At 46.6% G+C, this 19,935-nt stretch overlaps 24 non-coding genes across 24 annotated transcripts; all 24 read right to left on the bottom strand.

The window, feature by feature from the left end:
• Positions 1–72: 72 nt before the first annotated feature.
• Positions 73–146, bottom strand: trnat-ugu (transfer RNA threonine (anticodon UGU)). Its single transcript has one exon. It is a non-coding gene; the product is annotated as a tRNA-Thr (tRNA).
• Positions 147–513: 367 nt separating this feature from the next.
• Positions 514–587, bottom strand: trnat-ugu (transfer RNA threonine (anticodon UGU)). Its single transcript has one exon. It is a non-coding gene; the product is annotated as a tRNA-Thr (tRNA).
• Positions 588–1,176: 589 nt separating this feature from the next.
• On the bottom strand, positions 1,177–1,250 carry trnat-cgu (transfer RNA threonine (anticodon CGU)). Its single transcript has one exon. It is a non-coding gene; the product is annotated as a tRNA-Thr (tRNA).
• Positions 1,251–1,727: 477 nt separating this feature from the next.
• On the bottom strand, positions 1,728–1,801 carry trnat-agu (transfer RNA threonine (anticodon AGU)). Its single transcript has one exon. It is a non-coding gene; the product is annotated as a tRNA-Thr (tRNA).
• Positions 1,802–1,915: 114 nt separating this feature from the next.
• On the bottom strand, positions 1,916–2,005 carry trnar-ucu (transfer RNA arginine (anticodon UCU)). The gene is given in 2 exon segments: positions 1,916–1,951; positions 1,969–2,005. It is a non-coding gene; the product is annotated as a tRNA-Arg (tRNA).
• A 180-nt stretch (positions 2,006–2,185) lies between these two features.
• On the bottom strand, positions 2,186–2,259 carry trnat-ugu (transfer RNA threonine (anticodon UGU)). The gene has a single exon. It is a non-coding gene; the product is annotated as a tRNA-Thr (tRNA).
• A 589-nt stretch (positions 2,260–2,848) lies between these two features.
• trnat-ugu (transfer RNA threonine (anticodon UGU)) lies at positions 2,849–2,922 on the bottom strand. Its single transcript has one exon. It is a non-coding gene; the product is annotated as a tRNA-Thr (tRNA).
• Positions 2,923–4,062: 1,140 nt separating this feature from the next.
• Positions 4,063–4,136, bottom strand: trnat-agu (transfer RNA threonine (anticodon AGU)). The gene has a single exon. It is a non-coding gene; the product is annotated as a tRNA-Thr (tRNA).
• Positions 4,137–4,514: 378 nt separating this feature from the next.
• Positions 4,515–4,588, bottom strand: trnat-ugu (transfer RNA threonine (anticodon UGU)). Its single transcript has one exon. It is a non-coding gene; the product is annotated as a tRNA-Thr (tRNA).
• Positions 4,589–5,179: 591 nt separating this feature from the next.
• trnat-cgu (transfer RNA threonine (anticodon CGU)) lies at positions 5,180–5,253 on the bottom strand. Its single transcript has one exon. It is a non-coding gene; the product is annotated as a tRNA-Thr (tRNA).
• Positions 5,254–5,718: 465 nt separating this feature from the next.
• On the bottom strand, positions 5,719–5,792 carry trnat-agu (transfer RNA threonine (anticodon AGU)). Its single transcript has one exon. It is a non-coding gene; the product is annotated as a tRNA-Thr (tRNA).
• A 358-nt stretch (positions 5,793–6,150) lies between these two features.
• Positions 6,151–6,224, bottom strand: trnat-ugu (transfer RNA threonine (anticodon UGU)). Its single transcript has one exon. It is a non-coding gene; the product is annotated as a tRNA-Thr (tRNA).
• A 591-nt stretch (positions 6,225–6,815) lies between these two features.
• trnat-cgu (transfer RNA threonine (anticodon CGU)) lies at positions 6,816–6,889 on the bottom strand. The gene has a single exon. It is a non-coding gene; the product is annotated as a tRNA-Thr (tRNA).
• Positions 6,890–7,366: 477 nt separating this feature from the next.
• trnat-agu (transfer RNA threonine (anticodon AGU)) lies at positions 7,367–7,440 on the bottom strand. The gene has a single exon. It is a non-coding gene; the product is annotated as a tRNA-Thr (tRNA).
• A 358-nt stretch (positions 7,441–7,798) lies between these two features.
• On the bottom strand, positions 7,799–7,872 carry trnat-ugu (transfer RNA threonine (anticodon UGU)). Its single transcript has one exon. It is a non-coding gene; the product is annotated as a tRNA-Thr (tRNA).
• Positions 7,873–8,463: 591 nt separating this feature from the next.
• trnat-cgu (transfer RNA threonine (anticodon CGU)) lies at positions 8,464–8,537 on the bottom strand. The gene has a single exon. It is a non-coding gene; the product is annotated as a tRNA-Thr (tRNA).
• Positions 8,538–16,118: 7,581 nt separating this feature from the next.
• Positions 16,119–16,208, bottom strand: trnar-ucu (transfer RNA arginine (anticodon UCU)). Its single transcript is given in 2 exon segments — positions 16,119–16,154; positions 16,172–16,208. It is a non-coding gene; the product is annotated as a tRNA-Arg (tRNA).
• A 180-nt stretch (positions 16,209–16,388) lies between these two features.
• On the bottom strand, positions 16,389–16,462 carry trnat-ugu (transfer RNA threonine (anticodon UGU)). The gene has a single exon. It is a non-coding gene; the product is annotated as a tRNA-Thr (tRNA).
• Positions 16,463–17,050: 588 nt separating this feature from the next.
• On the bottom strand, positions 17,051–17,124 carry trnat-cgu (transfer RNA threonine (anticodon CGU)). Its single transcript has one exon. It is a non-coding gene; the product is annotated as a tRNA-Thr (tRNA).
• Positions 17,125–17,601: 477 nt separating this feature from the next.
• Positions 17,602–17,675, bottom strand: trnat-agu (transfer RNA threonine (anticodon AGU)). The gene has a single exon. It is a non-coding gene; the product is annotated as a tRNA-Thr (tRNA).
• Positions 17,676–18,059: 384 nt separating this feature from the next.
• On the bottom strand, positions 18,060–18,133 carry trnat-ugu (transfer RNA threonine (anticodon UGU)). Its single transcript has one exon. It is a non-coding gene; the product is annotated as a tRNA-Thr (tRNA).
• A 1,141-nt stretch (positions 18,134–19,274) lies between these two features.
• trnat-agu (transfer RNA threonine (anticodon AGU)) lies at positions 19,275–19,348 on the bottom strand. Its single transcript has one exon. It is a non-coding gene; the product is annotated as a tRNA-Thr (tRNA).
• Positions 19,349–19,460: 112 nt separating this feature from the next.
• Positions 19,461–19,550, bottom strand: trnar-ucu (transfer RNA arginine (anticodon UCU)). The gene is given in 2 exon segments: positions 19,461–19,496; positions 19,514–19,550. It is a non-coding gene; the product is annotated as a tRNA-Arg (tRNA).
• Positions 19,551–19,730: 180 nt separating this feature from the next.
• Positions 19,731–19,804, bottom strand: trnat-ugu (transfer RNA threonine (anticodon UGU)). The gene has a single exon. It is a non-coding gene; the product is annotated as a tRNA-Thr (tRNA).
• Positions 19,805–19,935: the final 131 nt, after the last annotated feature.

The raw sequence follows: 19,935 nt of genomic DNA, 5'->3' as shown, positions 1-19,935 counted from the left end.
GTTGGAAAAGTGGAGGATCTGTAAGGGCTTCCTTTCCAAGAGAGAACCCACAGAGCAGTGCCACCTGTTAAAAGGCACCGCTGGGAATCGAACCCAGGATCTCCTGTTTACAAGACAAGCGCTTTGACCAGCTAAGCCACAGCACCAACTTGCATGTACCCAGTAAGAAAGTGAGACTTAGAGTTTTATAACTCTGGAGGGGTGGCCAGAGAGAATATGTGTTTGTTGGCCAAACGCCATTAACAGAATGCCAAAAGTAACGACTCTGGTGGGACTCGAACCCACAACCTTTGAATGGCCTCATCTGGCAGTCTAGAAGTCCAATGCGCTATCCATTGTGCCACGTGTGGAGCTTTTGTTTCCTGGCTTGTGCCAGTCTCTTGAATTGAGTTCAGGCATTTGGGGAGCGGGAAGGGCAAGATATGTGGGTCTCTCTGCAATTGGTATGTGGTTGGAAAAGTGGAGGATCTGTAAGGGCTTCCTTTCCAAGAAAGAACAGAGCCACCTGTTAAAAGGCACCACTGGGAATTGAACCCAGGATCTCCTGTTTACAAGACAAGCGCTTTGACCAGCTAAGCCACTGCGCCTTGCTGTATTGTTGACTTGGGTCAGAATTCTTCGGCAGCAGCTGAGGGGTGGTTGACAAATGAAATCGCATGCTGCTCTGACGCTCCTCTGTACCGCCTGATTGCGCAAAGCAAAACCACACAACCCTAGGTGGTGTTTGATTACCAGCAAAGACAGTGCTGGGATTGGAATTCAGTATGTCCTATTTACAACACAAGCTTTAACCAACTAAGCCACGGCGCCAACCTGCACACACTCTCCCAGGGAGCCGCACTTAGAGGATTAAAGCATCCAGATAAGAGGCCAACGGCCAGGCTTTGCACAGCCCAAAATGTTTTTTTTGACAACTGATTCGGGGTGGCCAGCTAGCCTCTGGGATTGTTGGCCAAGTGCCATTAGTTAACCTTTGAATGCCCTCATCTGGCAGTCTAGAAGTCCAGTTTGCTATCTATTGTGCCACAGAGCCTGTCAGCAACTGTTGACCTGTTCAAAAGAGCATCAGCATTATCAGGATCTGATTTGGAAATGGAATTGCCTGCTGCCGTTGCTATCCCTGTTTGCAGTCCGATCTCAGAAAAGCACATGCTTGAGGCACACAAGGGATACTGAAGGCACCGCTGGGATTTGAACCCAGGATCTCCTGTTTACGAGACAGACGCTTTAACCAACTAAGCCACAGCACCAAGCAGAGCACTCAGATGGTGAGTAAGTTTATCAAAATATCCAGCAGTGAGGACAAAGGTCCACGGGCTGGTCAGCTTATGAGATTTTTCACAACTTTCTGTTGCCCGAGGGCATAAGCGTGCAATTTAATGATAAACGAAAGGCCAGAAGTCACCAATCTGTTTTGACTCAAACCCACAAACTTCATATGGCGTCAAACTGCAGACTAATAGTCCATTGCACTACACTCTGCGCCACATGCAGTAGCTCCTTCCAGGCTTGCAGCAGTCCTAAACCAAGGATCACGTGTATGCAAGGCAAGCTCTTTGACCAGCTGAGCCATGCTGCATTGCTGAGATGACTCTGGGCAGCATTCTTCGGCAGCATCTGAGGGGTGGCTCGCAAATTAAATTGCATGCTGCTCTATCACTCCTCTGCACCCCCTTTTTACAGAGAGCAAAACCTCACAGCCCAAGGCGGCAATTGATCACCAGCAAAGGCACCGCTGGGATTCGAACCCAGGATCTCCTGTTTACTAGACAGGCGCTTTAACCAACTAAGCCACAGCACCAACTTGCATGTAACCAGTAAGAAAGTGAGACTTAGAGTTTTATAACTCTGGAGTGGTGGCCAGAGAGAATATATGTCTGTTGGCCAAGCGCCATTAACAGAATGCCAAAAGTAACGACTCTGGTTGGACTCGAACCCACAACCTTTGAATGGCCTCATCTGGCAGTCTAGAAGTCCAATGCGCTATCCATTGCGCCACAGAGCCACGTGTGGAGCTTTAGTTTCCTGGCTTGTGCCAGTCCGTTGAATTGAGTTCAGGCATTTGGGGAGCGGGAAGGACAAGATGTGTGGGTCTCTCTGCAATTGGTATGTGGTTGGAAAAGTGGAGGATCTGTAAGGGCTTCCTTTCCAAAAAAGAACCCACAGAGCAGAGCCACCCGTTAAAAGGCACCGCTGGGAATCGAATCCAGGATCTCCTGTTTACAAGACAAGCGCTTTGACCAGCTAAGCCACGGCACCTTGCTGTATTGTTGTCTTGGGTCAGAATTCTTCGGCAGCAGCTGAGGGGTGGTTGACAAACGAAATCGCATGCTGCTCTGACGCTCCTCTGTACCGCCTGATTGCGCAAAGCAAAACCACACAACCCAAGGTGGTGTTTGATTACCAGCAAAGACAGTGCTGGGATTTAAATTCAGTATGTCCTATTTACGACACAAGCTTTAACAAACTAAGCCACGGCGCCAACCTGCACACACTCTCCCAGGGAGCGGCACTTAGAGGATTAAAGCATCCAGATAAGAGGCCAACGGCCAGGCTCTGCACAGCCCAAAATGGTTTTTTTGACAACTGATTCGGGGTGGCCAGCTAGCCTCTGGGATTGTTGGCCAAGTGCCATTAGTTAACCTTTGAATGCCCTCATCTGGCAGTCTAAAAGTCCAGTTTGCTATCTTTTGTGCCACAGAGACTGTCAGCAACTGTTGACCTGTTCAAAAGAGCATCAGCATTATCAGGATCTGATTTGGAAACTGAATTGCCTGCTGCCTTTGCTATCCCTGTTTGCAGTCCGATCTCAGAAAAGCACATGCTTGAGGCACATAAGGGATGCTAAAGGCACCGCTGGGAATCGAATCCAGGATCTCCTGTTTACAAGACAAGCGCTTTGACCAGCTAAGCCACGGCACCTTGCTGTATTGTTGTCTTGGGTCAGAATTCTTCGGCAGCAGCTGAGGGGTGGTTGACAAACGAAATCGCATGCTGCTCTGACGCTCCTCTGTACCGCCTGATTGCGCAAAGCAAAACCACACAACCCAAGGTGGTGTTTGATTACCAGCAAAGACAGTGCTGGGATTTAAATTCAGTATGTCCTATTTACGACACAAGCTTTAACAAACTAAGCCACGGCGCCAACCTGCACACACTCTCCCAGGGAGCGGCACTTAGAGGATTAAAGCATCCAGATAAGAGGCCAACGGCCAGGCTCTGCACAGCCCAAAATGTTTTTTTTGACAACTGATTCGGGGTGGCCAGCTAGCCTCTGGGATTGTTGGCCAAGTGCCATTAGTTAACCTTTGAATGCCCTCATCTGGCAGTCTAAAAGTCCAGTTTGCTATCTTTTGTGCCACAGAGACTGTCAGCAACTGTTGACCTGTTCAAAAGAGCATCAGCATTATCAGGATCTGATTTGGAAACTGAATTGCCTGCTGCCTTTGCTATCCCTGTTTGCAGTCCGATCTCAGAAAAGCACATGCTTGAGGCACATAAGGGATGCTAAAGGCACCGCTGGGATTTGAATACAGTATCTCCTGTTTACGAGACAGACGCTTTAACCAACTAAGCCACGGCGCCAAGCAGAGCACTCTGATAGTGAGGAAGTTTATTAAAATATCCAGCAGTGAGGACAAAGGTCCACGGGCTGGTCAGCTTATGAGATTTTTCACAACTTTCTGTTGCCCGAGGGCATAAGCGTGCAATTTAATGATAAACGAAAGGCCAGAAGTCACCAATCTGTTTTGACTCAAACCCACAAACTTCATATGGCGTCAAACCGCAGACAAATAGTCCAATGGGCTACACTCTGCGCCACATGCAGTAGCTCCTTCCAGGCTTGAAGCAGTCCTAAACCAAGGATCACGTGTTTGCAAGGCAAGCTCTTTGACCAGCTGAGCCATGCTGCATTGCTGAGATGACTCTGGGCAGCATTCTTCGGCAGCATCTGAGGGGTGGTTCGCAAATTAAATTGCATGCTGCTCTAGCACTCCTCTGCACCCCCGTTTTACAGAGAGCAAAACCTCACAGCCCAAGGCGGCACTTGATCACCAGCAAAGGCACCGCTGGGATTTGAACCCAGGATCTCCTGTTTACTAGACAGGCGCTTTAACCAACTAAGCCACAGCACCAACTTGCATGTACCCAGTAAGAAAGTGAGACTTAGAGTTTTATAACTCTGGAGGGGTGGCCAGAGAGAATATGTGTTTGTTGGCCAAACGCCATTAACAGAATGCCAAAAGTAACGACTCTGGTGGGACTCGAACCCACAACCTTTGAATGGCCTCATCTGGCAGTCTAGAAGTCCAATGCGCTATCCATTGTGCCACGTGTGGAGCTTTTGTTTCCTGGCTTGTGCCAGTCTGTTGAATTGAGTTCAGGCATTTGGGGAGCGGATAGGCCAAGATATGTGGGTCTCTCTGCAATTGGTATGTGGTTGGAAAAGTGGAGGATCTGTAAGGGCTTCCTTTCCAAAAGAAAGAACCCACAGAGCAGAGCCACCTGTTAAAAGGCACCGCTGGAAATCGAACCCAGGATCTCCTGTTTACAAGACAAGCGCTTTGACCAGCTAAGCCACGGCGCCTTGCTGTATTGTTGACTTGGGTCAGAATTCTTCGGCAGCAGCTGAGGGGTGGTTGACAAATGAAATCGCATGCTGCTCTGACGCTCCTCTGTACCGCCTGATTGCGCAAAGCAAAACCACACAACCCAAGGTGGTGTTTGATTACCAGCAAAGACAGTGCTGGGATTTGAATTCAGTATGTCCTATTTACGACACAAGCTTTAACCAACTAAGCCACGGCGCCAACCTGCACACACTCTCCCAGGGAGCCGCACTTAGAGGATTAAAGCATCCAGATAAGAGGCCAACGGCCAGGCTTTGCACAGCCCAAAATGTTTTTTTTTTGACAACTGATTCGGGGTGGCCAGCTAGCCTCTGGGATTGTTGGCCAAGTGCCATTAGTTAACCTTTGAATGCCCTCATCTGGCAGTATAGAAGTCCAGTTTGCTATCTATTGTGCCACAGAGCCTGTCAGCAACTGTTGACCTGTTCAAAAGAGCATCAGCATTATCAGGATCTGATTTGGAAATGGAATTGCCTGCTGCCTTTGCTATGCCTGTTTGCAGTCCGATCTCAGAAAAGCACATGCTTGAGGCACACAAGGGATGCTGAAGGTACCGCTGGGATTTGAACCCAGGATCTCCTGTTTACGAGACAGACGCTTTAACCAAATAAGCCACAGCACCAAGCAGAGCACTCAGATGGTGAGTAAGTTTATCAAAATATCCAGCAGTGAGGACAAAGGTCCACGGGCTGGTCAGCTTATGATATTTTTCACAACTTTCTGTTGCCCGAGGGCATAAGCGTGCATTTTAATGATAAACGAAAGGCCAGAAGTCACCAATCTGTTTTGACTCAAACCCACAAACTTCATATGGCGTCAAACCGCAGACAAATAGTCCAATGCGCTACATGCAGTAGCTCCTTCCAGGCTTGCAGCAGTCCTAAACCAAGGATCATGTGTTTGCAAGGCAAGCTCTTTGACCAGCTGAGCCATGCTGCATTGCTGAGGTGACTCTGGGCAGCATTTTTCGGCAGCATCTGAGGGGTGGTTCGCAAATTAAATTGCATGCTGCTCTAGCACTCCTCTGCACCCCCTTTTTACAGAGATCAAAACCTCACAGCCCAAGGCGGCACTTGATCACCAGCAAAGGCACCGCCGGGATTCAAACCCAGGATCTCCTGTTTACTAGACAGGCGCTTTAACCAACTAAGCCACTGCACCAACTTGTATATTACTTGTTTCATAACTCTGGAAGGGTGTCCAGAGAGTATATGTGTTTGTTGGCCAAGCGCCATTAAAAGAATGCCAAAAGTAACGACTCTGGTGGGACTCGAACCCACAACCTTTGAATGGCCTCATCTGGCAGTCTAGAAGTCCAATGCGCTATCCATTGTGCCACGTGTGGAGCTTTTGTTTCCTGGCTTGTGCCAGTCTGTTGAATTGAGTTCAGGCATTTGGGGAGCGGGAAGGCCAAGATATGTGGGTCTCTCTGCAATTGGTATGTGGTTGGAAAAGTGGAGGATCTGTAAGGGCTTCCTTTCCAAAAGAAAGAACCCACAGAGCAGAGCCACCTGTTAAAAGGCACCGCTGGAAATCGAACCCAGGATCTCCTGTTTACAAGACAAGCGCTTTGACCAGCTAAGCCACGGCGCCTTGCTGTATTGTTGACTTGGGTCAGAATTCTTCGGCAGCAGCTGAGGGGTGGTTGACAAATGAAATCGCATGCTGCTCTGACGCTCCTCTATACCGCCTGATTGCGCAAAGCAAAACCACACAACCCAAGGTGGTGTTTGATTACCAGCAAAGACAGTGCTGGGATTTGAATTCAGTATGTCCTATTTACGACACAAGCTTTAACCAACTAAGCCACGGCGCCAACCTGCACACACTCTCCCAGGGAGCCGCACTTAGAGGATTAAAGCATCCAGATAAGAGGCCAACGGCCAGGCTTTGCACAGCCCAAAATGTTTTTTTTTTGACAACTGATTCGGGGTGGCCAGCTAGCCTCTGGGATTGTTGGCCAAGTGCCATTAGTTAACCTTTGAATGCCCTCATCTTGCAGTCTAGAAGTCCAGTTTGCTATCTATTGTGCCACAGAGCCTGTCAGCAACTGTTGACCTGTTCAAAAGAGCATCAGCATTATCAGGATCTGATTTGGAAATGGAATTGCCTGCTGCCTTTGCTATGCCTGTTTGCAGTCCGATCTCAGAAAAGCACATGCTTGAGGCACACAAGGGATGCTGAAGGTACCGCTGGGATTTGAACCCAGGATCTCCTGTTTACGAGACAGACGCTTTAACCAAATAAGCCACAGCACCAAGCAGAGCACTCAGATGGTGAGTAAGTTTATCAAAATATCCAGCAGTGAGGACAAAGGTCCACGGGCTGGTCAGCTTATGATATTTTTCACAACTTTCTGTTGCCCGAGGGCATAAGCGTGCATTTTAATGATAAACGAAAGGCCAGAAGTCACCAATCTGTTTTGACTCAAACCCACAAACTTCATATGGCGTCAAACCGCAGACAAATAGTCCAATGCGCTACACTCTGCTCCACATGCAGTAGCTCCTTCCAGGCTTGCAGCAGTCCTAAACCAAGGATCATGTGTTTGCAAGGCAAGCTCTTTGACCAGCTGAGCCATGCTGCATTGCTGAGGTGACTCTGGGCAGCATTCTTCGGCAGCATCTGAGGGGTGGTTCGCAAATTAAATTGCATGCTGCTCTAGCACTCCTCTGCACCCCCTTTTTACAGAGATCAAAACCTCACAGCCCAAGGCGGCACTTGATCACCAGCAAAGGCACCGCCGGGATTCAAACCCAGGATCTCCTGTTTACTAGACAGGCGCTTTAACCAACTAAGCCACAGCACCAACTTGTATATTACTTGTTTCATAACTCTGGAAGGGTGGCCAGAGAGCATATGTGTTTGTTGGCCAAGCGCCATTAAAAGAATGCCAAAAGTAACGACTCTGGTGGGACTCGAACCCACAACCTTTGAATGGCCTCATCTGGCAGTCTAGAAGTCCAATGCGCTATCCATTGTGCCACGTGTGGAGCTTTTGTTTCCTGGCTTGTGCCAGTCTGTTGAATTGAGTTCAGGCATTTGGGGAGCGGGAAGGCCAAGATATGTGGGTCTCTCTGCAATTGGTATGTGGTTGGAAAAGTGGAGGATCTGTAAGGGCTTCCTTTCCAAAAGAAAGAACCCACAGAGCAGAGCCACCTGTTAAAAGGCACCGCTGGAAATCGAACCCAGGATCTCCTGTTTACAAGACAAGCGCTTTGACCAGCTAAGCCACGGCGCCTTGCTGTATTGTTGACTTGGGTCAGAATTCTTCGGCAGCAGCTGAGGGGTGGTTGACAAATGAAATCGCATGCTGCTCTGACGCTCCTCTATACCGCCTGATTGCGCAAAGCAAAACCACACAACCCAAGGTGGTGTTTGATTACCAGCAAAGACAGTGCTGGGATTTGAATTCAGTATGTCCTATTTACGACACAAGCTTTAACCAACTAAGCCACGGCGCCAACCTGCACACACTCTCCCAGGGAGCCGCACTTAGAGGATTAAAGCATCCAGATAAGAGGCCAACGGCCAGGCTTTGCACAGCCCAAAATGTTTTTTTTTTGACAACTGATTCGGGGTGGCCAGCTAGCCTCTGGGATTGTTGGCCAAGTGCCATTAGTTAACCTTTGAATGCCCTCATCTTGCAGTCTAGAAGTCCAGTTTGCTATCTATTGTGCCACAGAGCCTGTCAGCAACTGTTGACCTGTTCAAAAGAGCATCAGCATTATCAGGATCTGATTTGGAAATGGAATTGCCTGCTGCCTTTGCTATGCCTGTTTGCAGTCCGATCTCAGAAAAGCACATGCTTGAGGCACACAAGGGATGCTGAAGGTACCGCTGGGATTTGAACCCAGGATCTCCTGTTTACGAGACAGACGCTTTAACCAAATAAGCCACAGCACCAAGCAGAGCACTCAGATGGTGAGTAAGTTTATCAAAATATCCAGCAGTGAGGACAAAGGTCCACGGGCTGGTCAGCTTATGATATTTTTCACAACTTTCTGTTGCCCGAGGGCATAAGCGTGCATTTTAATGATAAACGAAAGGCCAGAAGTCACCAATCTGTTTTGACTCAAACCCACACACTTCATATGGCGTCAAACCGCAGACAAATAGTCCAATGCGCTACACTCTGCTCCACATGCAGTAGCTCCTTCCAGGCTTGCAGCAGTCCTAAACCAAGGAACACGTGTTTTCAAGGCAAGCTCTTTGACCAGCTGAGCCATGCTGCATTGCTGAGATGACTCTGGGCAGCATTCTTCGGCAGCATCTCAGGGGTGGTTCGCAAATTAAATTGCATGCTGCTCTAGCACTCCTCTGCACCCCCTTTTTACAGAGATCAAAACCTCACAGCCCAAGGCGGCACTTGATCACCAGCAAAGGCACGGCCGGGATTTGAACCCAGGATCTCCTGTTTACTAGACAGGCTGTTACGAACTTTTAATGTCTAGAAGGTATTTCGCAACACTTATTTTGAAACCACTGCTGATGTCTGAGTAGGATGGAATAAACACATGACACACTCGATTTGATGAATTAAAACTGGAATTTATTACAAAAAGCCGAAGCCACTAGATCCAGTTCGTGAATGTTAAATGTAGTGCGCTATGTACAGCCTCAAGAGTAGAAAATAGTTTAAAATAAATTGTTAGTAAGAGAACATAAAGTGGCGCCAAAGAAAAGAACAGAGTATAACAAAACAATCCTTATGCTAATCCTAAACCTAAACAAAGAAAAATGTGAAAAGAAAACCGAGATCTTCAGTGCATGCGGGCACTTAAATAAACTAGCTAAATAACAAAACATACAGGGAGTGGCGCTCACTCCTAACCTAGTGTGTCTAACAAGTTACCACTACGGGCGTTATGTATACCGCGGCATACTAACCTGACATTCTCTTACCAAAAGAGCAGCTTATAGGCAACCTTGTGGTGTTGAACTTGAACACACAGTTCTCAGTTTTGCTATCTCAAAAGTAAACAAGTCAAGTTCCAAAGAACAGAGGAACAGAGCGACACATACATCTCTCACTAACTTATCGAGTACAGGATTCACATATTTCTTAGTTTTAAAAAAAAACAAGCGAGCCGTGATCCGAATGGTGAAGGTGAGCAGAGCCTCATACAGAGCGCTCAACACGCTGCGAGAGAGAGAGCGAGCATGAATGAACAGGTCGTTCTTTTGAAGTCATCTGGCAAACTCTGATTGGTTCCCAGACGCCGCCCCTAATGAGGGAATGATGAGTGACGTACTGCTAGGCCAATCACAGCAGAGTGAAGACTAAAAACACAGAGAGAAGATAATGAGCACCAATCATTCACACGTGCAAAGCACACTAGCGTGTCGCTAGTCTCTAGACTAAATGAAAACAAAACCCATGTGGAACGTAACACCTCCCCCCTTAAGAATCAACTATATGGGCTTAAATAAACATATAGTTGTTCAAATACTTCCGCTCAAATACCACAATAGGCAACCCTTGATAGTGCGTCAGCGATCACATTCTCGACACCCTTCTTATGCTTAATCACTAAATTATAACCTTGTACAATCAGAGTCCAGCGCATCAAGCGCTGATTCTGATTATACATGCGTGACAGAAATACTAACGGGTTGTGATCAGTGAACACAGTAACAGGAAAATTACTCGAGCCGACATATACATCGAAATACTGGAGAGCCATTAACAGTGCTAATGCTTCTTTTTCGATCGTCGAATAATTTAACTGATGTTTGTTAAATTTCCACGAAAAATAACAGACCGGGTGATCGATCTCATCCTCACCGGTCTGAATCAAAACGGCTCCAGCGCCAACAGAACTCGCATCTACGTCGAGTTTAAAAGCAGAGTCAAATTTCGGTGCGGCTAAAACAGGTGCATTACACAGAAGATCCTTGATCGTACTAAAAGCATACTGACAATCTTCTGACCATCGAAACGTACGGGATGGACTAAGAAGCGAAGTCAACGGATGTGCAACAGTTGAAAAATTCTGGCAAAAGCCACGATAATAGCCAGCCATCCCTAAGAATCGACGGAGCTCTCGTCGGGTGGTTGGAACAGGGAACTCGGCTATAGCCGTAACCTTAGCTTCTAAAGGGCGCACTTCACCTTGACCAACTTCCTTCCCAAGATACGTGATAGTGGCCTGTCCAAACTCGCATTTGGCTAAATTTAAAGTCAGTGAAGCTTTCTCAAGACGTTCAAAAACTGTGTGCAATGACGAAACATGTTCTTCCCAGTCGGTCGAATAAACTACTAAATCATCTAAGTACGCATTGCACTTAGGTACTCCAGACAACACAAGATTAATGAGTCGCTGAAAGTTGGCCGGTGCGTTACGCATGCCGAAAGCCATTACGGAGTATTGGAGAAAACTATCAGGGGTGACAAAGGCTGAAATGTCAGAAGTGCGACTTGTAAGAGGAACTTGCCAGTAACCTTTTAACAGGTCTAACTTACTGACATAACGCGCTGAACCGAGATTGTCGACGCAATCTTCCATGCGCGGCAAAGGGTAACAATCGGGAACAGTCACAGCATTTATTTTCCGATAGTCAGTGCAGAATCGCGCGGTACCATCACTCTTCGGCACTAATAAGCAGGGCGAACTCCAGGGACTCTTACTGAACTGAGCGAGACTATGCTCTAATAGATACTCCACCTCACTTCGCGTTACATCTCGTTTCGCTGCATTTACACGGTACGCGTGCTGTTTAATCGGAGCAGCATCACCCACATTGATGTCGTGCTCCAGAACTGTAGTGCGAGAAGGTACATCATTAAACAAAGCAGGGAAACTGTTAATCAACTGCATAATATCACATCCTTGTCGTTCCGATAGATGAGATACATGAGATGGAAGATCAGATAATACCTCAGAATTCTGGAGTCGAGCACATTGTTGATTAGTATGACGTAAAACTATTCCATCATCCTCTGGATCGATGATCTCAGCAGCAGCACAAGCGAGCACAGGAGATGACACAGGAGATGACGCTGGAACAGTGATCTCTGTAGGTGAAACATTCTGGACAGCTTCTCTTTTGTGAAACGGCTTTAACATATTCACGTGACACACACGAGTCTTCCTTCTCCTATCTGGAGTTCTGATCACGTAATCGGTAGTACTAAGTTTTCTAACGACCTCGTATGGTCCAGAAAATCGTGCTGATAAAGCAGACCCTATCATAGGTAGCAGAACCAACACCGAATCGCCCTCATTAAAGGTACGCTGTACAGATTTACGATCGTAGTAATGTTTCATTTTTCCCTGTGCCACTTCAAGTGACTCTCTGGCCACAGAACAAGCTTGATGCAAACGCTCACGGAATTTACTCACATAATCCAGCACGTTCATTTTCGGGCTAGACTCAACAGACAGCAGGTTCTCTTTGAGCATTTTCAAAGGACCTCTAACAGTGTGACCGAATACTAATTCAGCAGGACTGAATCCGAGACTTTCCTGAACTGCTTCCCTAATCGCAAATAAAAGTAATGGTACACCTTCTTCCCACTCTTTACCTGTTTGCATACAGTATTTTCGAAGCATTGACTTTAACGTTTGGTGGAAACGTTCGAGTGCCCCCTGGCTTTCAGCGTGATAGGCACTGGCGATCCTATGTGACACATTTAAACTGGACAACACTTGAGTAAAATTTTTTGACAAAAAGTTAGTGCCTTGATCTGTCTGCACAATTTTTGGTAAACCAAACGTAGAAAAAAATTTAACGAGTGCTCTAGTTACGACAGGTGCCGTAATCTTTCTCAAGGGAATCGCCTCAGGAAACCGGGTCGCAGTACACATCACGGTCAATAAAAATTGATTACCAGTCTTAGATTTAGGTAATGGACCGACACAATCAACAATGACATGCTCGAATGGTTCTCCAACCACCGGGATAGGAATGAGAGGAGCACACCGGATTACTTGGTTCGGTTTGCCGGTAATCTGACAAACGTGACATGTGCGACAAAATTGTGTGACATCAGCTTTTATTCTGGGCCAAAAGAAGTGCGTTAAAACTCGGTGATAAGTTTTCTTAAACCCTAAATGTCCTGCCAGATCATGATCGTGAACTAACGACAAAATTTGTTGTCGGTAACATGAAGGAATCACGATCTGATACACAGTACTCCACTCAGTATCATCTGCTATCTCTGAACACCACTTGCGCATCAGTAACCCGTTCTCAACAAAATATGCAGCTTTCCTCTCTCGAGCTTTCTCTGGGGAAACAGCAGCAGCAAAACATTTCTGAAGACTTTTATCCTGCTCTTGAGCAACAATAATTCTCTCACGCGTCACATGCATTTTTTCACACGGAATATCTTGAACAAGCACATTTTCAACAGTTTTACTCTCCTCAGGCAAAACATCATCAATAAAAACAGGTGCAATAAAAGATGCAGCTAAATCATCAGCATCTATTTTACGAGCTTGAGCCCACGTAACTACACAAGTTGAAAAGGTTTCAGGTTATGACTGTGATAATTCATCAGGCTGTATGGGTTCAACTGGATTGTCAAAGACTTCCAACAAAGGCATAATTCTCCCACCGGCTAAATCATTGCCTAAGATAACTTGTACCCCACTCACAGGTAGGCGTTCACGAACAGCTACTTTCACAAAGCCCGTGCACAGTTCTGATTCTAAGTGAATTCGATGTAACGGAACCTGAACGAGACCCATCTCTATGCCCTGCACTAGGACATTACTGCCACAGAAGGTTTGTTCAGAGAACGGCAGTACATCTCCACTAATAAAGGACTGCATAGCCCCTGTATCACGGAGCATCTGAACTCGAATTCGTTCCTCAGGATTTCCCGTAACGGAAATTAACCCTTCCATCAGAAAAGGTGCATAACTGGAATCAGGCTTGTCATTACACTCGATCTTTTTAGAATCAATCCGTTTCACAAAACCAGCACTCTTAGGTGCAGAACTCGACTGGTTTTGTTTCAGCACAATACAATCAGCGATTAAATGGCCAGGTTTGTGACAATAAAAACATTCTCGATCCTCCTTGGATTTAAAAGGAACTGGTTTGGGTCGAGACGGACTACTCGAACTCACTTGGACAGCAGTCTTCTCAGAACGTACTGAAGTAAACACTTTTTTATGCGTCAAGGAAAACTCATCTGCCAAGACAGAGGCTTGAGATAAAGACGTGACTTTTTGTTCATTCAAGTAAATGACAACACGCTCAGGAATACAATTCTTAAATTCTTCTAAAAGAATAAGTTCTCGCATGTCTTTAAAATCATTTACTTTGCTAGATGTGCACCACTTATCAAACAAAATTCCTTTCTCCCTTGCAAATTCAACAAAAGTCTGGCTGAAGTGTTTTTTGTGACTTCTAAAACGCTGTCGGTAGGCTTCTGGTACAAGTTCATATGCGCGTAATATCGCAACTTTCACTAGCTCATAATTCAAGCTATCCTCTAAGGAAAGTGTAGCACAAACATCTTGAGCTTTACCGGTTAACTTGCACTGTAATAGTAGAGGCCAAACCTCTTTAGGCCAATGGAGCGTAGATGCAATCCGCTCAAATACACTAAAGTAAGAATCAACTTCTGTTTCTCGGAACTGTGGTACTAGTGAAATGTGTCTACTGACCTCAAAAGTGGTCCCCGCCGTGCCAGCATCATCAGTCTGCGAGGGTTGTGTAACCGGAATAGGTGTCCTATTAGCTGCACTCAGCTCAAGTTCACGCAGCTTAATCTGTGTCTCCGCCTCGATTTCGAGCCTGCGGATTTCAAGTCGGTATTTCAGATCTGCCTCAATTCGACGGCTTTCCGCCCGTTCGAGTGCCTCCATTTGCACTCGCGTTAAACAAACTTTCATTCGCGCATCACCTCCTTCAGACTCATCGGAGCCAGGAGAAAAAGGATCGGAAGGCGGCAAAACAGCCTTGGCTTCAGAGTCCTCTACCTCAGCCGTTTCGCTCCGCTCCTCCTCACCAGGGCGACCGTCAGAATCGGAGATACCTTCACCGACACCTGCGGACAATTTTAGAACACCTAATTCCACCAACCCCTGAGATACAGCAGACCTAACCTCTAGTTTACGCAGTTGCTTCGAGACAGCAAGTTTATAGTGAGCAGCGATCAGTACCAGATCCTCTTTCCTGCATTTACTAAGTTGTTCTTCTGTGGTTGCGCTAACAAAAGTATCCAAGTCAAAGTCAGCCATATTATTCCTATCAAATCACTAATATACTCAACCAGCCCATCCGCTCACTAGGCTACATCACGAACATCCACTCTAACGAAAAGTTCTGTCATTGTCATTCCACCACTCACACCAGCAGTAAATATTCCAAATAATAACTTGGGAAAAAAAATATGAATATTAATATCAATATTTCGATCCCAGACGAGCCCCCATTAAATGTTACGAACTTTTAATGTCTAGAAGGTATTTCGCAACACTTATTTTGAAACCACTGCTGATGTCTGAGTAGGATGGAATAAACACATGACACACTCGATTTGATGAATTAAAACTGGAATTTATTACAAAAAGCCGAAGCCACTAGATCCAGTTCGTGAATGTTAAATGTAGTGCGCTATGTACAGCCTCAAGAGTAGAAAATAGTTTAAAATAAATTGTTAGTAAGAGAACATAAAGTGGCGCCAAAGAAAAGAACAGAGTATAACAAAACAATCCTTATGCTAATCCTAAACCTAAACAAAGAAAAATGTGAAAAGAAAACCGAGATCTTCAGTGCATGCGGGCACTTAAATAAACTAGCTAAATAACAAAACATACAGGGAGTGGCGCTCACTCCTAACCTAGTGTGTCTAACAAGTTACCACTACGGGCGTTATGTATACCGCGGCATACTAACCTGACATTCTCTTACCAAAAGAGCAGCTTATAGGCAACCTCGTGGTGTTGAACTTGAACACACAGTTCTCAGTTTTGCTATCTCAAAAGTAAACAAGTCAAGTTCCAAAGAACAGAGGAACAGAGCGACACATACATCTCTCACTAACTTATCGAGTACTGGATTCACATAGTTCTTAGTTTTAAAAAAAAACAAGCGAGCCGTGATTCGAATGGTGAAGGTGAGCAGAGCCTCATACAGAGCGCTCAACACGCTGCGAGAGAGAGAGCGAGCATGAATGAACAGGTCGTTCTTTTGAAGTCATCTGGCAAACTCTGATTGGTTCCCAGACGCCCCCCCTAATGAGGGAATGATGAGTGACGTACTGCTAGGCCAATCACAGCAGAATGAAGACTAAAAACACAGAGAGAAGATAATGAGCACCAATCATTCACACGTGCAAAGCACACTAGCGTGTCGCTAGTCTCTAGACTAAATGAAAACAAAACCCACGTGGAACGTAACACAGGCGCTTTAACCAACTAAGCCACAGCACCAACTTGTATATTACTTGTTTCATAACTCTGGAAGGGTGGCCAGAGAGCATATGTGTTTGTTGGCCAAGCGCCATTAAAAGAATGCCAAAAGTGACGACTCTGGTGGGACTCGAACCCACAACCTTTGAATGGCCTCATCTGGTAGTCTAGAAGTCCAATGCGCTATCCATTGCGCCACAGAGCCATGTGTGGAGCTTTCTTTTCCTGGCTTGTTCCAGTCCGTTGAATTGAGTTCAGGTATTTGGGGAGCGGGAAGGACAAGATATGTGGGTCTCTCTGCAATTGGTATGTGGTTGGAAAAGTGGAGGATCTGTAAGGGCTTCCTTTCCAAGAAATAACCCACAGAGCAGAGCCACCTGTTAAAAGGCACCGCTGGGAATCGAACCCAGGATCTCCTGTTTACAAGACAAGCGCTTTGACCAGCTAAGCCACGGCGCCTTGCTGTATTGTTGACTTGGGTCAGAATTCTTCGGCAGCAGCTGAGGGGTGGTTGACAAACGAAATCGCATGCTGCTCTGATGCTCCTCTGTACCGCCTGATTGCGCAAAGCAAACCACACAACCCAAGGTGGTGTTTGATTACCAATAAAGACAGTGCTGGGATTTAAATTCAGTATGTCCTAATTACGACACAAGCTTTAACCGACTAAGCCATGGCTCCAACCTGCACACACTCTCCCAGGGAGAGGCACTTAGAGGATTAAAGCATCCAGATAAGAGGCCAACGGCCAGGCTCTGCACAGCCCAAAATGTTTTTTTTGACAACTGATTCGGGGTGGCCAGCTAGCCTCTGGGATTGTTGGCCAAGTGCCATTAGTTAACCTTTGAATGCCCTCATCTGGCAGTCTAGAAGTCCAGTTTGCTATCTATTGTGCCACAGAGCCTGCCAGCAACTGTTGACCTGTTCAAAAGAGCATATGCATTATCAGGATCTGATTTGGAAATGGAATTGCCTGCTGCCGTTGCTATGCCTGTTTGCAGTCCGATCTCAGAAAAGCACATGCTTGAGGAACACAAGGGATGCTGAAGGTACCGCTGGGATTTGAACCCAGGATCTCCTGTTTACGAGACAGACGCTTTAACCAAATAAGCCACAGCACCAAGCAGAGCACTCAGATGGTGAGTAAGTTTATCAAAATATCCAGCAGTGAGGACAAAGGTCCACGGGCTGGTCAGCTTATGATATTTTTCACAACTTTCTGTTGCCCGAGGGCATAAGCGTGCATTTTAATGATAAACGAAAGGCCAGAAGTCACCAATCTGTTTTGACTCAAACCCACAAACTTCATATGGCGTCAAACCGCAGACAAATAGTCCAATGCGCTACACTCTGCGCCACATGCAGTAGCTCCTTCCAGGCTTGCAGCAGTCCTAAACCAAGGATCACGTGTTTGCAAGGCAAGCTCTTTGACCAGCTGAGCCATGCTGCATTGCTGAGATGACTCTGGGCAGCATTCTTCGGCAGCATCTGAGGGGTGTTTAGCAAATTAAATTGCATGCTGCTCTAGCACTCCTCTGCACCCCCTTTTTACAGAGAGCAAAACATCACAGCCCAAGGCGGCACTTGATCACCAGGAAAGGCACCGCTGGGATTCAAACTCAGGATCTCCTGTTTACTAGACAGGCGCTTTAACCAACTAAGCCACAGCACCAACTTGCATGTACCCAGTAAGAAAGTGAGACTTAGAGTTTCATAACTCTGGAGGGGTGGCCAGAGAGAATATGTGTTTGTTGGCCAAGCGCCAATAACAGAATGGCAAAAGTAACAATTCTGGTGGGACTCGAACCCACAACCTTTGAATGGCCTCATCTGGCAGTCTAGAAGTCTAATGCGCTATCCATTGCGCCACAGAGCCATGTGTGGAGCTTTTGTTTCCTGGCTTGTGCCAGTCCGTTGAATTGAGTTCAGGCATTTCGGGAGCGGGAAGGACAAGATATGTGGGTCTCTCTGCAATTGGTATGTGGTTGGAAAAGTGGAGGATCTGTAAGGGCTTCCTTTCCAAGAGAGAACCCACAGAGCAGAGCCACCTGTTAAAAGGCACCGCTGGGAATCGAACCCAGGATCTCCTGTTTACAAGACAAGCGCTTTGACCAGCTAAGCCACGGCGCCTTGCTGTATCTTTGACTTGGGTCAGAATTCTTCGGCAGCAGCTGAGGGGTGGTTGACAAATGAAATCGCAATGCTGCTCTGACGGTCCTCTGTACCGCCTGATTGCGCAAAGCAAAACCACACAACCCAAGGTGGTGTTTGATTACCAGCAAAGACAGTGCTGGGATTTAAATTCAGTATGTCCTATTTACGACACAAGCTTTAACCAACTAAGCCACGGCGCCAACCTGCACACACTCTCCCAGGGAGCGGCACTTAGAGGATTAAAGCATCCAGATAAGAGACCAACGGCCAGGCTCTGCACAGCCCAAAATGTTTTTTTTGACAACTGATTTGGGGTGGCTAGCTAGCCTCTGGGATTGTTGGCCAAGTGCCATTAATTAACCTTTGAATGCCCTCATCTGGCAGTCTAGAAGTCCAGTTTGCTATCTATTGTGCCACAGAGCCTGTCAGCAACTGTTGACCTGTTCAAAAGAGCATCAGCATTATCAGGATCTGATTTGGAAATGGAATTGCCTGCTGCCTTTGCTATCCCTGTTTGCAGTCCGATCTCAGAAAAGCACATGCTTGAGGCACACAAGGGATACTGAAGGCACCGCTGGTATTTGAATCCAGGATCACCCGTTTACGAAACAGATGCTTTAACCAACTAAGCCACAGCACCAAGCAGAGCACTCAGATGGTGAGTAAGTTTATCAAAATATCCAGCAGTGAGGACAAAGGTCCACGGGCTGGTCAGCTTATGAGATTTTTCACAACTTTCTGTTGCCCGAGGGCATAAGCGTGCAATTTAATGATAAACAAAAGGCCAGAAGTCACCAATCTGTTTTGACTCAAACCCACAAACTTCATATGGCGTCAAACCACAGACTAATAGTCCAATGCACTAACATCTGCGCCACATGCAGTAGTTCCTTCCAGGCTTGCAGCAGTCCTAAACCAAGGATCACGTGTTTGCAAGGCAAGCTCTTTGACCAGCTGAGCCATGCTGCATTGCTGAGATGACTCTGGGCAGCATTCTTCGGCAGCATCTGAGGGGTGGTTCGCAAATTAAATTGCATGCTGCTCTAGCACTCCTCTGCACCCACTTTTTGCAGAGAGCAAAACCTCACAGCCCAAGGCAGCACTTGATCACCAGCAAAGGCACCGCTGGGATTCGAACCCAGGATCTCCTGTTTACTAGACAGGCGCTTTAACCAACTAAGCCACAGCACCAACTTGCATGTACCCAGTAAGAAAGTGAGACTTAGAATTTTATAACTGGAGGGGTGGCCAGAGAGCATATGTGTTTGTTTGTCAAGCGCCATTAACAGAATGCCAAAAGTAACGACTCTGGTGGGACTCGAACCCACAACCTTTGAATGGCCTCATCTGGCAGTCTAGAAGTCCAATGCGCTATCCATTGTGCCACAGAGCCATGTGTGGAGCTTTTTTTTCCTGGCTTGTGCCAGTCCGTTGAATTGAGTTCAGGCATTTGGGGAGCGGGAAGGACAAGATATGTGGATCTCTCTGCAATTGGTATGTGGTTGGAAAAGTGGAGGATCTGTAAGGGCTTCCTTACCAAGAAAGAACCCACAGAGCAGAGCCACCTGTTAAAAGGAACCGCTGGGAATCGAACCCAGGATCTCCTGTTTACAAGACAAGCGCTTTGACCAGCTAAGCCACGGCGCCTTGCTGCGTTGTTGACTTGAGTCAGAATTCTTCAGCAGCAGATGAGGGGTGGTTGACAAATGAAATCGCATGCTGCTCTGACACTCCTCTGTACCGCCTGATTGCGCAAAGCAAAACCACACAACCCAAGG

The sequence above is a fragment of the Carassius carassius genome, chromosome 28, assembly GCF_963082965.1.
Source record: "Carassius carassius chromosome 28, fCarCar2.1, whole genome shotgun sequence".
Classification (NCBI taxonomy): Eukaryota; Metazoa; Chordata; class Actinopteri; order Cypriniformes; family Cyprinidae; genus Carassius; species Carassius carassius.
Note: the sequence above shows the minus strand (reverse complement) of the source record. Positions and strands in the feature narration are given on the sequence as shown.